Raw genomic sequence first — 15,972 nt, forward strand, 5'->3', positions numbered from 1 at the left:
GCCAATCAGGCAAGATTAGTTTCATTTCCTTGTTTTGACAGGGAAATTGGACTCCGAGAGCTGAGGCCTTCTGTAGACATCATATATCTGGATCGAAACAACATTTTTGGAGAAATTTCTCATGATGTTCTTTGGACGTGTGAGCCGGGGGATCACCCTGGATTGGTAAGGGATTAGTGGCTATGCAGGAGTGGGGCTGATCGCTCTCCCGTTAGCGGGCCGCCCCTGGCCTCGGGGGTTCTGCCATTTATAGTCTGCGGTGAAACATTTCCGCCCATGATTTAGGTGATGTTGACGGTGCACTGGGTATTATTATTAATAATATGAGTATTTCTTATTAATGAAAACAGTGACAATGACAACCACAGGGCGAGTAACCGTCAAGAGGGCTCCGTCGGTTCCAGGCACCGTGCCCAAGGCTTCATGTGGATTATATTATGCACCATAATCCAGGAAGGTAGGGCCCTTATTTTCTCATTTTACTGAGGAAACAAAGGCAGGCCCTGGGAGGGAAGTGGAGGGGTAGGGAGGATGGTTGATTTTCTTTCATATTCAGGGGGTCCCGTCTAAGGGAGGGGCCGCAGCAGCTGGAGTCGCACTGCAGAAGCCTGCTCACAGCAGCCTTCCCTGGGGAGTGACCATCCTGATCCTGGGGAAAGTCTGCTTGGTTTTAGGAAGAGCCCCAACCACTGGCTAAGGGGGGAAGTGGCGATTCGGGCCTGGGATGGGGACCTGGCGAGTACCAGGCAAGTGTCAAAGTCTGTGGCAGAAGACAAGCCTCAGAGCAGCACCCCATCCCCGCAAGGGGACTGGGCACAGGCTGAGCAGTCACTGGGTACCTGGGGATAGAAGCTGAAGGTGGGCACCTGGGCCCCCGACCACCGGCGGCTCCTCACGGACCCTGGGCCGGGGCCCCGCCCCCACACCCTGCCGCCAGGGCGGACGCGGGGTTTGGGTCAGCGTCAGCGCTAGGGGACTCTTCAGGAAAGAGAAGACACGATTCCAAATACTACCTTCGAGGGGAGGGGACGGCTCAGCGGGAGCGCGTGCTCAGCCCGCACGAAGTCCTGGGTTCAGCCCCCAGTACCTCCATTAAAAAAATAATACATACAAGATGAATAAATAAGTAAAGCCAGCACCAACTTAGGCAAGCGAGTATTCATTTACACTTGAAAAGATATCATGACAAATAGCAGACTTTGAAAAGCTGGTCTGTAATACATCAGTCACAAAATGCAAGGAAACAACCTGCTTTATGCCTCTGGGAATCACAGTTCATGGATTTCCGTAGCCGCCGAAGCCCCGCCTCTCCTGCTGCCCCTTCCGTTTGGCTACATCGTCTTGGTCGCGTCTGAATTCAGCCATAATTCTGAGTGCTTACTTCCTGTAGAGAGACTAGACAGTTTGGTCCCTCCTCTGGCCGGCGTGGTCAACATTAGCTTTATATTTTTGATGATCTAGGAATGTATTTTGTATCTTTCAGCTCCATAACCCGTTACTGGTGACTGGGGCGTCTGGGGACAAATTCTGGAAACTCAGGTAAACATTTAGGATTGTTGTCGAGTTTGGAACAGCAACTGTTAAAATTCTTTCTTGTACGATTGCAAGGCATATCTGTATTTCCAGTCCAGGGCCTGCCCTTCAGGATTCCCTGCATCGGTGACACTGGTAACCAGCTTGACAAAATCCAGGTGTTAGCACGCTCACTGGGCGGCTGAGGGATGGTAGAAGGATTCACAGAAGTGCCTCCTAAACCAGGATGGTGACCAATGACATACCTGTACCTGGAAGTGGACACAAACCATAGAGAGAGATCCCATGACCACAGAACTAATCAGTTGCCCCTCCACCAGCAGCAGCTGCAGGATGGCTAGGAAGTTGGAGCAGACAGAGGTGGTGGGTTTAACCAGCTGGGGTCCAAACACATTCTCTGCAAACTGTACACAACAAATGTCCATGGGGACACACTGCTCGGCCCCCCTGGCCCTGAAACTGAAGCTCTGTCCTCTTCACAGTCAGGCTTCATCCTACTGATGGGCCTAGGAGAGCTAGTGAGGGCAGCTCTGGGCAGAGGAGGGGGCAGGTGAAGGCTGGGGAGGCTAGCAGATGCTGGGACTGGCTTCAGGAAGCTGGAGGGGACGCCAGGATGGAGGTGTGGGATGGAGGGGACCCCAGGATGGAGGTGCGGGATGGAGGTGCATGGTGGACGGGACCCCAGGATGGAGGTGAGTGATGGAGGGGACGCCAGGAGGGGACGCCAGGAGGGAGGGGAGGCCGGGGACAGGGTTGGCTTAGATCATGTCTAAGTCCTCTACTTCCCCTCGTCCATGAGATGTCATACAAAGTCTGTTCACTGACCTCTAGAGTCAAGCGGTACAAATAGAATCCAGTCCTCCACTGCTTACAATTTTCTAACGTTTGAAACTATTCTTTGTATGACAATCTGTACGTCAGCAAACAGGAGTCCACACAAGGTTTGGATCCTGTAGAAGCAGGAGTGCTTGGTCCAGCTCTGAGTGACCTGGAAAATCTTGGGTCCCTATTCATGGAGTACTGACCACCCTCCCAGCAGATCACTCTGAGGGGAACAGAGAGGATGGAAAGACTTTTGATTTCATACAGAAGAAATTTTAGCTGGGGATTGTTTGTGGCAGGCACCTCATCATGGCCAAAGGGGAAAAAGATCCCTCAGCAACACGCCCTTAGGACATCCGGTTTGATTTCAAGGGAATCGTGAAACCAGCAAGAAGGACTGATTGCAAGGTGTGCCCTGAGCCAGCCCGGTGCCGTGACGCCTTTGGAAGAACGTCCTCTGGAGTGAGGATTTCAGTTTAAGTTGGTGTCACGCTGTCTGTGAGGACAGTGAACCAGCAGGACTGGTTTCCCTACTGCACTTGCTCCCAGCTTGACAGTGAAACCACATGGGCCCAAAAGGAGCTTGTCTCAAGCGTTCCAAGGCAGGAGGGCGGGTAGCCAGCGCTGCTAAAAGCCGACTGAATTCTAAGATGTTGGGGGCGCCACACGAGTCCTGTTTCATGTCATTTGGAATTACAGTTGGATTTGCGAAGGTTCACGCAGCTGCATTTGATGCAGACGCCACGTAAGCACGGATCCAGAATTCTTGGGTGCGGCTGCAGCCTGACCGGGGCCCCAGTCAAAGCCTGGGACCTGGTCCCTGAGAGCGACAAGCACTGCACTGTTTATTACAAATCTTCAGAAGCGGTTACTGCGTGCAACCAGGCTGAGTCAGAACCAGCCCCGGGAGCCAGGCTGAAAGCCCTCATCCGTGACCGTCAGTCCGGACGCTTCACCTTGCTGCCTTATGATGGACGTGCTCGGAGCCGGTCTCTGCTCCAAGCGCTCATCACCTGGTGCGGGCGTGTACCCCGACAGCAGGTTGTAATCGTCAAGCTGTATTCATTCTTCTTTTCCCTTTTGTATTTCCTTGAAAAACAATGAACAATCTTGGTCTTTTCACAAAGGATAATTGCTCATGATTTTGGAAGAAAGCAGGTTTTGTGCCAAATTTAGAAGCACACGTGACTCCTGTTGTGCCCCGTTTGGGGCAGCTGTATATGTTCTAGGCTTGTCTGAAAGCTGAATTTGCGTATCTAGCCGAGGGACCCACTGTGATGCCCGCAGCTCATTTTGCAGGATGTTCCACTCGCTACGGAGTTGGAATCCTGACCAAATCCCCTCAGTTAGGCTGCATCCAGAGTTACATGGAGCTTGCCTGTCCCCGGGGGCTGGGATGCGGAGGAGGGGTGGCCCGGACAGTCATTGACGTGTGGAGCCCAGAGCTAGCCCTGCCTGCATCACCTCCAGGTCTCACGACGGTACTAGGTTAGGGGCTGAATTCTGTCCCCTCAAAAAGATGTGTTGGGGTCCTCACCCCCAGCACCTCAGAATGTGACCTTACTCGGAAATAGGGTCTTTACAGAGGCAATCCAGTTCAAATGAGGTCATAGTATGAGCCCTGATCAAGTATGGCTTATGCATCCTTATAAAAGGGGGACATTGAGACAGAGGCAGACAACGGACAGAGGCAGGACTATGTGGAGAGCCACAGAGAGGATGCTGCCACTAGCCAAGGAATGTCTGGGGGGAATGGTGAGATTTCAGAGGGAGCACAGCCCTGCTGGCACCTTGACTTTGGACTTCAGCCTCTAGAACTGTGAGACAATAACTTTCTGTCATCCTAAGCCACCTGCTTCGTGGCGTGTTGTTACAGCACCCCCAGGAAGCAAACACACCAGGCAATAGTACCGTTTCCATTTTCTAGACGAGGGAGCTGAGTCTGAGGAAGTTCTCCAGGCTCTTTTAGCTGCTGTTATGGGACAATCTCAAGGATCTTTATCTTTCGAGCTCCTTGATGTCCCCCACCCAGTGGACAGGGGTGTCACTCACTGATGACAGCCGTCATAGATACCAGCCACCCTGCTTTTGGCGGGTGGTGGTGACAACCATCAGCTTCCACACTTTGCATCTGCACACAAACTGCTTTCTGCACATTTCACCGTTTATTTTGTGCACAGACGCAGATGCTGGGAAAAGGTAGAATGAACACGACTGTCAGTGATGAAGCCCTTCCCGGAGATGTTGGCCCCTGATTTCAGCCAGTGTATAAGAAATGCATGCACTTAGCATCTACCTGGGCGGTCTTGGCAAGACCCAGCAGGTGTGTCACTCAGACAGGAGAGGAAGAGCCCCTGAGCAGAGCAGAGGGGATAATTCAGTGTGATGGGTTATAGGAATCAGAGGATGGCGTCTCAGTAATCGGCTTTGAGCACAAGACTGCCAGCGCAGGGAGACCTATCAGCGTGGCTCCTGAGGAAGCCCAGAAGCGGCTGGGCTCAGGTACTCCTGAAACCTGCGATTCCAGGCAGCAGGCAGGACTCGGAGGAAGCTGCCGAGCGTGCCCCCGCCCTGGATGTATTTCCTGCAGCCTCCTGATCACAGCAACCGTCTGCCTAATGTGGGCACTCTTAATCCATATTTCAGTAATTGTAACCATAGATCACAGAAACTCATTCACGTGGCACACAAGATAAGAGATGAAGAAACTGCCTTATGCATGCAAATCAGAAACGCTTGTATTCCTGAATAAAATGATGGGGGAAAAAACGTAAGTTTCCAGATGTGCCAGAAAGAGATTTTCAAGATGTACAGTCATTCTGTAACACATTCTGATGAATTTTTCAGAGATGAAATATACCTTTGATTAAGGAAGGTTTTTTCCCCGTTTTTGATAAGCCCTGTGTGCACTGGGGTGCTCATTTAGTCAGGATGTCGTATGCAGAAAGGAAGGATAAAACCTTCACTTTGATTTATGATCGTGGTTATTAATTTCTGATGCAGCTTTTGGGTTTGGATTATTTGGGGGTGGAGGGATTTGGCAACATGTATGAGGAAGCTGGGAGATTTACTGGTGTAAACATCACAGCGGAGGTTTCGCCGTAAATAACAAAATGTCTAAAACAAGTATTAAATCGCACGTTATTAGCAGGGACAGGAAGAAACTTGAAAATGGAAAAAATCATTTGATACAGACTAGGATTTCTGCACAGGTAACCTCCGAAGGGACCCCCATGCACAGGGACCAGAGACACATTTTTTTTGTGTGGGCTGTGGTTCCAAACCCTTCTCACTAGGACGGAGTGCTTCCTAGAGTTTGCAGTCCGCGAGCTGAGAGCATCCCTGTGGTTAAATTTGCTAATGACCATGGGTCACAGGATATAACTCTGATAGGTTATTTTTTATTCCCTTTTGTGAATATGCACCGGAATGAGCTGGTCGTACGCAAATCCCAACTTTGATTGTGTGCAGAAGTCATGTCATTTTTAGTCCGGATATATTAGGTGATGACTTGTTGGTGGCTTGGGGGAACAACTTCATGGTGGAGTGAGGTTGTCAAGTGGGAGGGGCAGGAGGGAGTTCAGACCTGGGGGCATCAAGGTGAGGGGGCGCTGGGTACCCAGTGTCTCTTCACAGGGTCTGTTCTTCGCAGGAAGTCTCTGCCCGGTGGCCATGGCCTTGGGCATATCTGGCCTAGAGTCTCTGACAAAGCTTGGGATGGAGGCAAGATTCCAAAGAAGTCCAACTCAATCTCCTGAGTTAGCTGGCTCAGAGACCCAGTCTGGTCCCCACGGGTGGCTTTGGCTGCCCATATATGGGAATGTGTTTAGTAGACGGGACCCAGAACCATGGGTGAGACCTGGCAGGGCAGGGGATTGAGAAGGAAGCCAAGAAGGAATACGCTGAGCAGAGGCAGAAAAGCCTAGTCAGGTGTGGGCGCACATGGGCGGGGTGGGGTGGTTGCGATGTCCTGCCTGCCCGTTCAGGGTCTGAGACGCTCCCTGAGCACTTACAGTTTAAGGGACTGGGAGAGTGAAAGGAGAGACGTGTGCACAGGCAGGTGGGAGGCTGTGTCCCCTGGCCCACGGGGGCTGATAGAAAAGCCAGGAACGCTGTTCACAGAGAAACAGCAGGAGCCAGGCGTGCGATGGCCAGCTGCCGACTGGGTGCCCGGCGGCGCGCCCGAGTGCCTCTGCTAGCATGTGCTCCAGCTCCTGCGTGTGCCCTGCTCCTTTCTCGCCTCGCACTTCAGCCCTGATGGGGCTGGAGAACTTCCCCTGCCGCTGCTTAGCCAGACAGGAAAAGCATCCCTGCCTGGGGTCGTTTAGCTGCTATTTTCCAGAAAAACAGCACGTGAGATTGTCTTTTATCAGAGGTGAGGCAGAACAGGGCTGGGGGGAGAGGGGACATGAGGCTGTAAAGGCCGGAGGAGTTTCTGAAAACTCTGCTCGGGTGCATCTGGGGAGCGAGGTCTGCGGACACGGAACCGCATGGAGTTAGGTAAGAGTGCCTGCAGAGAAGCTGCAGGAGAAAGCAGAGAGGGAGCTTCCAGGTTGCCTAGCAACCCGTTTTCACCTGCTGGTTCTCTCCTAAGGTCCCCACAGTGGGTACAGACCCCTTCCCCGGGGCTCCCTCTGCCCACCCTCACGTTGCCTCCTGAGCCTGCTGCTCACCTGACGCATGGCCGACCGCCTGCCCGCCCGCGAGGTGAAGCCCTGGGTGCTGGCTCTCCCTGCGGGGCCGGCCAGCTCGGGCCCATGAAGGTGGCTCTGTAAACAGAGGACCTACAGCCTCTGAGATGCGAGTGTGTGGATTTGATCTTCAAATGAGAAACATGCATTTAGGAGCGAGGAAAAAAACTTTTAACTATTTCACGCAATGAATCATAAAATTACAGTTTATCCCCCTCTACCCACCTCAGTAAATTAAAGTTAATGAAACAACTGGTTCAAGTTACAGTCAACATTTAGGCAGATTCTTCTGAGACTTTCTCAGATGAGCAGGTGAGTCACAGGGGTTGTAATTCTGTGTTGAACTACAGCCTCGTCTCAGAGAGACCTAAGCGGCTGCCTTTGAACGGTTTTAAGCCGAGACACGAGAAGACATACATATTTAGGAGATTTTATTTTCAATGTCTAAGGCGTGTCCAGTTGGGAAGGCTTTGGGGTAATTAAGATCTGCGGAAGGGTGAATTTTAGGAACACAGACGTTCCGTGGGGAACTCGGGGCGAGGGGATGCTGATGACTGTGATGGAGCAGAGTTTCGAGTTCCTGGCGGCCAGGCTGCACTCTTCTGAAGCTCTCTAACGCCACTGCGAAGCCGCGGGGACAGTCTTCTGGATTATTCCTCCACCGCTGGCGCACACACGAAGGCCAGACCAGCCACAAGTGCCAAGGGAAGTGTTAGCAAATGTTCAGGGTGCCAGGGAATTGCCTCCAGATGGGCGAGGCTCTGAGCCTGGCTGGCCTGCCCTGAGCTCACATCCTTCTTGGAATGGCGCTCCCTTCTTGTTACTGAGTCCAGACTCATTCTGCTCGCTGCGCAGCAGACCAGTAAATAGGGAGACAAGGTGTTGGGGCAAGAAATAATGACTTTATTCTGAAAGACTGCAGGCCGAGAAGAAGGCAGACTAGTGACCTGGAGAGCCATCTTCCCCAAGTCAGAACTCAGGCTCCTTTTGTTCTTAGAAAGTGAGGGGCTGCGCTTGGTTTTCGCAAACGTCTTGGTGTCGGAATCCTTTTCTCTTTCAGCTGTCCACGGGGGTCAGGTCGTGGTGTCCCTGCAAACCTCCACGACAAACTTTATTTTCTTTTCTGCAACTTTTTGTCTTTATATGAGTGGGAATATAAGGGTCAGAGCCTTGAGAATGGGCTCTCCCATATGTTTCAGGCTCTAGGCAACATTCTTTTACAAAAGGTGCAGAACCAGCAGGACTCAGCCCAGGAAACAGAGCACAGGGTTAGAATGAAAGGAACGGATTTCATACGGAGTCAAATTTGTTCTTCCCTGTTACATCCTTACTCGTGCAGGCTGGATGCTAGACTCAAGAAAGGATGCCGCTTGCTTCATTCTGGCCGCTCTGCTTCGTAACTCCCTTCTCATTGCCTTGTTTGCAGATAACCGAGCAGAAAAGGGGAAGAGGAGCGGTTCTCAGCTTCCCCGGCTCTTCTCTTTCCCTTGGATTCTGTCCTGTCTGGGTTGTGAGGCTCCCCTGGAATCATCTTCCAACTAAGCCATTCGCCCCATTTGCTTGGACAGGCTCCAGTCATCTCCCTGGAGCCAGATGCGTCTTCGCTCTCTATCTGCTTTGTCTCCGTGATGCCAGGTCCTCCTCGTCCTCACCATGGAACTAACTACCTCCCCAGTGGCTCAGAAGCCGCAGGAAGCTCGCTTTGATGGGGCAGGTGATCGCCCCTGCAAAATGCCCACCCATTCCCAGATGTGGGGTTACTTTGCAGACAACAGGCTGGTCTTGTCGGCACCTGTCAGAGACACGTGCTCAGAGCATCTGGAAGCAGACACGCTTGGCACGCAGGTGCTTTGTTCTGAAGGATGGCTTAAGTACATGGGGTTTGGGAAATTGTGCCAAAACCACAAAATAAGTCAGCTCCAGCTGATGAAATCGTCTTTCCCAGGAACCTGCAAAGAGGGGATGGAAACACAGAGTGAGGTGGGTGGCTTTGGGGCCACCTGATCTCGCAGTGGAGTGACATCACACAGTGTGTCAGGGACATTTTGAGGTGCCTCCTCTGAGAACAGCTGTTTCACTCTTTCCCTTCTCTAGGATATCAATAAGCCCCCGAGTTACTGCGGACCCTGCTGAGTCTCAGGAATAGAACTGGGACGGGCTGCCTGTGCAGGGACGGGCCCGGAGGAGGTACATCCAGTGTGCGAGTCGGAGGTCCCGGGAAGTAGCCTGGACACACGGCATTTGTGTGGGGAGCCCCAGTGTAGGCTCAGTGGTTTCAAATTGCCCACACCCGTCACCTGGGCTGGGACAGGTCCTGGGGCCACAGCTGGACACAGCCTCAGGGGAAAATTCACCAGCAGGCAGGAAGCAGGGCCCAGCATCACCCCCACCCGAAACCGCGGCCACTCTTTGGATCTAAACTCAGCCTTTATTTCTGTAGGAAAGGCACACTGAGAGATTGGCAAGTGCTTTGATGCAAAACTGCAACTTTCTCTTGTTCCATTTCCTAGTCCACTGAGTCTTTTATCCTACCATTGTTTAAGGGCAGTTAGTGAAGTCCAGCCTCGTCTTTGCATGCTGCCCCTGGCTGAGCGGTCCTCACGCCCCGTCCATAGGCACAGATGTCCGCTCCATCAGCTCTTCTAAATGCTCATGTTATAACGTGACAGGACGGAGCTGGGACGTGGAATTGTATACACCGTGTGATTGTAACTGCATTTAAAAAATTTTCTACGTGGTACGAACTGGTGGGAACCACAGAAGGACGCCAAGAGTTGGCTCTAGGGACTGAACCTGTTCGATAATTTCCTTTCTTTTTCTTTCTTTCCCCTACACCCCCTTCTTTTTGTATATTGAAAATTTCCACAAATGATTTTGCTTTGTTTTTATAATGAAAAATAAATTAGTATCAAAACTAAACCACAGATCATGAACAACCCTAGGAGGCCAGGCCCTGGATCTCCCCGAGCAGGTGGGTCAGTTTAAAGGAATGTCAGTGTCCCCTGGGCACTGGCGGACAGTGTGTCATTGCTGTTGGGTCTCCTTGGAATCATCCAGACTCCAGCGCCAGGAGGGTGGGTCATGTTTTAAAGGGTCCACCTCCTGAGTCTTGCCTGTGACATTTTCCCTTTCACACAGATGCCAGGAATCAGTACCCAAACAAAGAGAACCTTCCTTCGGTAAGGAGCTGTTTCATCCTATTCTCGCCTTAAAAAATCAGAGGGACTCAGGAAGTCACGGAGGGTGAGATCATCTGTTTGAGCAACTTCATGTTACAAATGAGGCGGCACAGAGGGGTTAACCGGTGCTCTGCAGATTAAAAGAGGGTTTGGCCTGGGGCAGAGCACTTCCCTGGTTTACACTTAGCGGCTCCACATCGATCACTTCCACGCTCGTTCATTTTGCCATCTTTGTGTGAGAGACAGTAGACTGTTTCATCAGAAGACGGGACAAATCAATTCAGGTGCAGTCATTAGGAGTTAGACTCTAATGCTATCCCCCAAATTAATTGGATTTAGGCTTAAATGGAGAAGACGCCGTCTGTGGCTTCATTTTTCACTGGAAAGAGAACCAGCTCCTTCTCCCACGACGGGGAGGCCTGGAGCAGGGCGCCGAGGGGCTGGAAGGCGCTGGGGTGCTGGGGTCCATGCGCCCGGGTGGCGGGCTGGGCTCCACCGGGATGAAAGCCGTGTGCTGGGTGAGGACGCTGTGCACTGTCACCAGGCTGGGGGCTGAGGACAGCGCCTCGGGCCAGGCTGCGCGGGGTCAAGGCTGAGGGTCAGCAGGGCCTGGGGTGCAGGAGGCTTGGCCCCCCACCATCTGAATTCGCGTGGTGTCTTTTCAGTCCACCTGGAGCCAACTCCCAACAACTCAGCGCGGGGAGATGTAAACAGCGGCTCCCATCCTCCTGCTCTCTGGCTGCCACCCCCCGCCCCGGGTGCGTTTCTGCCTCTTCTCCCCCCCCGTCGCTCGGCCCTCCCCCCGCCCGGGCCTTTCCTCTTGTCGCGTGGTCTCTCCTGGGGCTCCGTCTTCCACAGGCTCAGGCCCATCTCCTGGGCGCCGGGGCTGGAGGCCTCCTCTCTCTCCGGGTCTGTCTGTCTGTCTGACCTCAGCCCTCCTAGGTCACCTCAAAGCCAGCATGTCCCCAGCCGGCTGATAAGTTGAACCAACCACATACCATCGTCAGAAGCGGGGTAGTTAGGACGGGGTGGAGGCAGAGACGGAGGCAGAGGAGAGCGCAGGTTCCCAGGCCGGCGGCCCACAGGCTCTCAGGGGGGGTCAAGGAAGGTGTATTTGCAAAAAGTCTATTTGCAAAGGTGTGAGTGCTGGAGAAAACCCAAAGGGGCAGAAAGTAAGCAGAGCTGGTAGCAGCTGGAGAGGTGGGGACCACACAGGCCTGAGGGAGGGGCCGGAGAGAGACACTGGAGCCTGGAGGGAGGGCAGATGTGGAGCCTGGAAAACGTGCTCCTGACAGCTTGTTAAGGTGCCCATTCCAAGTCAGTGAGAGGATGGAAGCCAAAATCTCATGTCTCCCTAAGACCTTTCGGAGCGGACCTGCTCTGAGCAGCCAGGGTGAAGATTTAGCTGCCTTGAGATGGTAGGGACCTTTAGCTGAGGGACAGGGATGGCCTAGGGGGTGGCTGTTGCCAAATGCAAGGTCGTGTGCCCAACACCCTGTGAGGCCAAACAAACCGAAACATTGGAGTTCGGAGCAGAGAAAGGTTTATTGCAGGGCCGAGCAAGGAGGACAGGGTGGCTTATGCCCAAGAAAACCCCAACCCCCCAGAGTTTCAGCAAAACTCACTTAAAGGCCAGGAAAGGGAGGGGGGTTGCAGGGTCCATTGTCAGCTCAGGCACGGCTCTCTGACTGGTCGATGCTAAGGCAACAGGGCGGTCACCACTACCAACCCCCAGGCGCCAGAAGGCCTGGGGCCACGTGCTCTCATCATCAAGTAGTTAATTTCCTCCCTTTGGGGGTGGTTTTTAGCATCTGAAAAACTCAGGAAATATAAATGAGATACTGTTATCTGGGTGCTTCATACAGGAGCTGTGGCAGAGTACATGGGGGGACGGCTCTGACACTGGAAGGCCCCCCAGGATCCTGCTCGGTTACATGGTGACCCCACTGGGGAGGGGCAAGGGGCTGAGGGACTGGCCTGACCTCCCTCCCTCCATCCCTCCATCCCTGTCACCTCCCACTGTGCTCTTCCAGGTCCAGACCCAACCAGAGTTCCTGAGTGGGGAGCCCAGTTGGTGCCAGATCCCAGGGCAGAGGCTGGATGGGAAAGTGTGGAGATGGGGCACTTCAGACACAGTCATGAAGATGGAAACGGGCAGCCCCAGTGGAGCTAGTGTTTCCTTCCAGGAAAACCCAGCACCCTGACATGGCTTACCCCGCTCTGCTCCTGCCCCAGGGGCCAGGCTCATTTGTTCTGCCTGCATCTTCTTGTCACCAGCCCTCGGTGGCCTCTGTTTTCCATTTCTCCAGCGTGAGTGCAAACCACTCCAGGGAACATGGCTGCGAGGTCAGCTCAGGGGCCTGAACGGTCTGATGCAGAAACTAGAGAGTCGTTGCCTGCCTCCGAGTCCCCCTGTGGCTCTGCTGAAGCACCAAGGACATTAGGGTCACGGGAGAAAGTGGCGGGCCTCCTGTTCACGGGAGCTAGCGTGCAGGGCGCCAGCTCTGCACCCACCAACGGAAATGCTGGCCCTGAGAATGGGCCAGAAGATCCTGCCAGCCATGCAGACGCGCCACCCGAGCCCAAGGTCTTCACCTGCTGTGTGCTGTGGGTGACATACCAGGGGCCTCCCAGCTTCCTAAGCACCCTTCCCACCCACCACACTGCCAACCAAAACTATTGCGATCTGGGTAAAAGATGCATCGGCTATGAGACATAGGACTAAAACTGCAGAATCAAAGTTAATAAGTGGTTAAAAGTCTACCAAAACGTGTGGTAATAGCCAATCAAGTCAACTCATAGAGATCTGGTGACATGTTTCACCTCCGGTGGTGCTCTGCTGGGGGGGCTCCACGGTCTGTGTCTTGAGCCCTCCAAGGTCTTTAAAGGGCCCCATACAAGCCCTCCAGGGTCACAGAGACTGAGCTACAGACTTACAGACATTTCATTACTGAGCCCTCGAAAACACAAGTCAAGACAGAGCACGTAGCCTCTGTAACAGGGAATCGATGCTGGTTTAACCATCAGGCAGCGCAGAGGAGGACTGGCAGCGTCTGAATGCGCCTGTGAGGTCACAGCCTTTCGAGTTCACGCAATTCTATTTTCTGTCCCTACACATCTGCCGACTCACAGTCCCGGTTCCCGTTTCCCCCCTGCACTCCCCTCTGCTTGGAGGCTCGGCCACATTTGACTCCCTTTGTCCTCAGCAGTGCGAGGGCCGGGTAACAGCTTCTGAGCTGGCTGGGTTCTCTGGAAGCTGGTGCCGAGATGGAAATAGGCGTGAAGAGGTTTTTTTCCCTGAGTCCAGACTCATTCTGCTCACCACGCAACAGGCCAGTAAATCGGGAGACGAGGCGTTGGGACAAGGAATAACTTTATCCCAAATTTGTTCAGAAAGCCAGCAGACCTGAGAAGCGGAGGGACTAATGTTCTAGAGAACCATCTTCCCCAAGTCAGAATTCAGGCTTCTTTTATACTAAAAAGGGGGGGGGGTGTGGTTGGTTGTTGTAAACTTCTTAGCGTCCGAACCCTTTGTTCCTGCAGCTGTCCACCTGGGTCAGGTCATGATTCTCCTGTAAACCTCCAGCAAGACAAACGTTATTCTCTGCTCTGCAACTTTTTAACTCTATGTGAATGGGGAATTTTTACACCCTTAAAGATCAGAGCCTGGAGAACAGCTGTCCTGTGTATTTCAGGCTCCAGGCAACATTCCTTTACAAAAGGTGCAGAACCAGCAGGACTGAGCACAGGAAACAGCACAGGGTTAGAGCCAAAGGAGCAGATCTAGCATGGAGTCAGGTTTGTTCTTCCCTATTGCAGTTTGTTGGGGTAATTGTTGTGAGAGTTAAGGGGAGGGAGCAGCGTGGGCAGAGGGGCACCGTCAGGCTGAGGTGCGGGCCCAACAGAGCGCCCCCGAGGAACCCTGCACTGGGCCGGAAGGGCCCGGCCCCTGATGGCCTTACTAGGCCACTGTCCAAGGGCACGAGTCCTTTCTAGAAGGTTCACCTGAGCGGTGCATCTCCAGGGCAGCAACCACTTCCTTTGAGCTTTGATGAAAACTTGCTTTGCTGTCTGCCATTTTGGTCCATAAAATGCAGAGGTTTGCAGATGGAGGCTCCCATTCCAGGAAATAGGATGCCCACATCTGGAACCAGACCCTGGCCGAGGGCCTCATAACCCCACCTGCCACCTGCGTTCTTGCGTGGGCCTCCTTGAGAGGGACTTTTCCAGCCAAGTTTTGATGAATCTCTGTGTATCTTTGCTTCTGAGGATACAAGAGTTCTAGGGGAGCTGTTGGGCCCCAAGAGTTCCTCAAGGTAGAGTCTCATTTCCTGAAAGCAGTGACCTTGCTCCTGGGAGATGGCCATGTCATCTTAATGCCATCTGAGGCAGCAGTCAGGTGCTCTCCCACCGAGAGGTTGACAATTTGGAGAAACCAGTTCAGCCGGGAGCACACATGCAGTTTTGACAGGTCCAGGCCAGGCTGACCGTCACAGAGTGACTAGTCATAGGGGAGAGCAAACCTGACTCCATATTCGGTCTGTTCTTTTAGCTCTAACCCTGTTGTCTGCCTCCTGGGCTTAGTCATGCTGGTTCTGCACCTTTTGTAAAAGAACGTTGCCTACAGCCTGAAATAATACAGGAGAGGCCGTTCTCAGGGCTCTGACCTTTAAGGGTGTAACACTTTCCCATTCATACAAAGACAAAAAGTTGCAGAACAGAGAATAACATTTGCCTTGTTGGAGGTTTACAGGGACACCGTGACCTGACCCCTACCTAGACAGCTACAAGAACAAAGGATTCTCATACAAAGAAGTTTGCAGCCACCAAACACGCCCCCTCCCCTTTTAGTATAAAAGGAGCCTGAATTCTGACCTGGGGAAGATAGTTCTCCAGGACATTAGTCTGCCACCTCCTTGGTCTGCTGGCTTTCTCAATAAAGTCATTATTCCTTGCCCCATCACCTTGTCCCCTGATTTATTGGCCTGTGGTGGGGCAAGCAGAATGAGTTTTAACTCAGTAACATTTAGTCTGCAGAACTGTGCTCTCAGGGATCTGCTTTTATTCCATGATTTTCAACTCAGAGGACTGCCTTCAGCCCCCAGAGCTGTGCAGAGCTCTTCTGATTATGAACTATTATGGAGTGGTATTTTCAAAACTTCACTCTAAAAATAATGGATTTAGAATGATGCAGAGCAACCTTCTAAATATTTCAACGCTTCCCTGCATCCCTGTTTCAACTCTTGCTTGTTAAGGCTGAAATTGCTTAAGAATTTATGAATCTGGTAAAAGAATGTTCTGGTGTTGAAATTGCTATAGAAAAAGAAAATTAAAAATAGCATTAATTTGCACCATTTAATCATTACAGCATGAAGCATTTGCAGAAGATGAAAATGATCTCACCAAGGCAAGCAAAGGATTTTATGATTAAAAGGATGTTGATTTTCCACAATGATTTTCCAAAACGTGTATCCTGCTGGGTCAAGTCACCTCCATGTCTAGAACTGTTTCAACTGTTTAGGCCACTGACTTAAGGCCCATTATGATGCTTTAAATTTGTTTAAAAAAATTAAAGCATATAAGGTAGAAAAAAATATAAACGTTTGCTTTCCCTAGTTCCTGAACTACCACATGTTAAGAAAAAAAGCAATTCTGTTTTGCTTTCTGACAAATTATCCCCTTTCATCTCCTTTCAGTGCCTGGATACTGTGACTTTTCCCACAAATCTTGGCTTTGAATCTCAATCC

The 15,972-nt window shown here is 52.1% G+C and overlaps 1 long non-coding RNA gene across 1 annotated transcript; it reads left to right on the forward strand.

The window, feature by feature from the left end:
* Window positions 1-344: 344 nt before the first annotated feature.
* LOC116663820 lies at window positions 345-5,582 on the forward strand. Its single transcript, XR_004320183.1, has 3 exons — window positions 345-457; window positions 1,484-1,539; window positions 2,455-5,582. It is a non-coding gene; the product is annotated as an uncharacterized LOC116663820 (long non-coding RNA).
* The last annotated feature ends 10,390 nt before the right edge of the window (window positions 5,583-15,972 follow it).

The sequence above is a fragment of the Camelus ferus genome, chromosome 5 (genome assembly GCF_009834535.1).
Source record: "Camelus ferus isolate YT-003-E chromosome 5, BCGSAC_Cfer_1.0, whole genome shotgun sequence".
NCBI lineage: Eukaryota > Metazoa > Chordata > Mammalia > Artiodactyla > Camelidae > Camelus > Camelus ferus.